At 64.0% G+C, this 2,915-nt stretch overlaps 1 pseudogene; it reads left to right on the forward strand.

The window, feature by feature from the left end:
- The first annotated feature begins 338 nt into the window (after positions 1-338).
- Positions 339-2,713, forward strand: LOC124649034 (annotated as a pseudogene).
- Positions 2,714-2,915: the final 202 nt, after the last annotated feature.

The following is a 2,915-nucleotide window of genomic DNA, read 5'->3' on the forward strand; positions in this document are numbered from 1 at the left end:
TTGGGCCAAGAACAGCAGCCCGCCATTGATGACGCCACATTTCTCTCCCTCTCACCACCACCCTCCTTCCCACACGCTCCTGAATTCTCTCTCCCCGCCATCCTCGCCCACGCGCGCGCGCCCCTGAATCCTCTCCGTCTCCGGGGTTGCGCGCGCGCTCGATCTCGCCCTTCCCTGCCTGCGTCCTCCCCCTTGACAAAACAACGTGGTGCCAGCCAGCCTGACCTCCTCGCGCGCGCCAAACCAACCAGCTTCGTGGCTGCCACATCGCCGCATCCGCCCGCCGTCGTCAAGCCGTGGCGCCGGCGGGCTGGCTCCCCGGCACCGCGGGCCTGGACATGGCCGCCGGAGCGCCACCCCTCCCGGCGCGCCTCCTGCTGATCGCCGTCTGCCTCGTCCTGCTCCCCGCCGCCCACGCCGCGCGCCAGCTCGCTTCTGCTAGCCCCGACCCCGCCGCCGACGCGCTGCTCAAGTTCAAGGAAGGCATCACGGACGACAACGGCGCCCTCAAGACCTGGTTGCCCGGCACGCGCCCCTGCGAAGGCAGCGCCTCCAACTGGGCCGGCGTCATCTGCCACAAGGGCGACGTCACGGGCCTGCAGATGGAGAACATGGGCCTCTCTGGCAAGCTCGACCTCAGCCCGCTGAAGCCACTCGAGGTCCTCCGCTCCGTGAGCTTCATGGACAACCAGTTCGCCGGCCCGATGCCCGACGTCAAGGTGCTCAGTGGTCTCCGCGCCGTCTTCCTCTCCGGGAACAAGTTCTCCGGTGTGATCCCCGCCGACGCGTTCGACGGGATGGGCTCGCTCAAGAAGGTGTTCTTGGCCAAGAACAACTTCTCCGGCCCCATCCCGGCCTCCCTCGCCGACGTGCCCAAGCTGCTCGACGTGCTGCTCAACGATAACAAGTTCCAGGGCAAAATCCCTGACCTCGGACAGAAGGAACTGCAGGTCTTCAATGTAGCGAACAATGAGCTGGAGGGGGAGATCCCGCCGAGCCTCAAGTCCATGCCTGCCGACATGTTTGCCGGTGAGCAGAACACTCCACGTTAATTACCGGCCGGCCGCCCAGTTGTCAACCACGGCGCGTGTGTGACCCTTGTTGTTCTTCGGTGCAGGCAATAAGAATCTCTGCGGTGGATCACTTGACAACAAATGCGCCGCTCCACCGACGTCGCCGCCACCGGCTCCGGCTCAACCGGGAACAGCTCCACCGCCTTCGCCACCGGCGTCCGGAACAGGCGGACCCCCGCCTTCGCCACCGGCGTCCAGCAAAGGCGCCGGAAACTCCTCCGTCACCACCGGCAACCCCGGCGGCTCCCAAAACAACGGGCCCGCTGCCAGAGGAGGCCACGGCACAAGATCTTCCGGTGGAGCCCACCGACGGCTCAACGTCCTCGGGCGTCCTGGTGGCGTGCCTCGGCGTGATGGCCATCTTGGGCTTTTTGCTCATGGTGATGCAGAGGCGGCGTCGAGAGAGCAACACCGGGAACATCGGCCCGGCCATCTCGAAGAAGCCGTCGATGAAGAAGATGAATGCGGAGCCGGCGAAGGTTGACGCTGCGCGCGTGGGTCCGCAGGCCGCTGCGCAGGGTGCCGCAGCCGCCGCCGGCGCTGCCGCCGCGGTTGCCGGAGGCGCGGGAAGCACGGCCACGCGCAAGGCTGCGGAGCAGGGGCGGCTGACGTTCGTGCGCGAGGACCGGGGCAGGTTCTTCGAGCTGCAGGACCTGCTGAAGGCGACGGCGGAGGTGCTGAGCGGCAACGCGGGCGCCAATCTCGGCGTGTGCTACCGCGCCAGCCTGACCGGCGGGCAGTCCATCGTGGTGAAGCGGTTCAAGGAGATGAACCGCGTGGGCAGGGAGGACTTCGAGGAGCACATGCGGCGGCTGGGCCGTCTGTCCCACCCCAACCTCCTCCCGCTCGTCTCCTACTACTACCGCAAGGAGGAGAAGCTCCTGATGCACGACTTCGTCCCCAACAAGAGCCTCGCCCACCTCCTCCACGGCGAGGGCCGCGGGGTGAAGAAGGCGGTGGTGCACTGGACGCCTCGGCTCAACATCATCAAGGGCGTGGCGAGCGCGCTGAACTACATGTACGACGAGCTGCCGATGCTGACGGTGCCGCACGGCCACCTCAAGTCGTCAAATATCCTGCTCGACGACGAATTCCAGCCCCTGCTCACCGACTACGCGCTGGTGCCGGTGATGAACCAGTCGCACGCCGCGCAGCTCATGGTGGCGTTCAAGGCCCCCGAGCGGAAGCAGTTCGGAAAGTCGTCCAAGAAGAGCGACGTCTGGTGCCTCGGGCTCCTCATCCTCGAGATCGTCACGGGGAAGCCGCCATCGTACGACGTGAAGGCGGCGGCCACGTCCTCGCCGGAGCACGAGCAGCAGAAGCAGAAGCCGTCGGCGGGCAACGACCTCGTGGGCCTCGTTGCGTCAACGCCGGAGGAGGAGTGGCTGACGACGGTGGTGGACGGTGACCTCAAGTTAGAGGATGAGGCGGACAAGGAGGAGGTGGTGAAGCTGATCAAGATCGGCATGGCGTGCTGCGAGGGCAGCGTGGAGACCCGATGGGAGCTCAAGAACGCTGTGGACGGAATCACGGAGCTCAAGGGCAAAGAACGCGCCGAAAACGAGGACAAGTCCTTCTACTCGTCGCTGAGCGATGGCGCCGAGCGCGACGAGGACTTCACAAATGTGTCCATCCACTGATTCATCCTTGGATTACACGATCGGACTAAGCGTGCTTCGTGTAGTACGTACTGATGTGTACTCTACCTTAATTTGATGTTCAGTGGTAGCATTAATTTGGTAATTCAATCTTCTCTCAGTTATCAACCTTTAGTTACTCGAATTATATTTCTGGCCAGCCGTAGAAAAAAGATCATAGACCATGAATCTAAAATTGTAATCC

The sequence above is a fragment of the Lolium rigidum genome, chromosome 1 (assembly GCF_022539505.1).
Source record: "Lolium rigidum isolate FL_2022 chromosome 1, APGP_CSIRO_Lrig_0.1, whole genome shotgun sequence".
Classification (NCBI taxonomy): Eukaryota; Viridiplantae; Streptophyta; class Magnoliopsida; order Poales; family Poaceae; genus Lolium; species Lolium rigidum.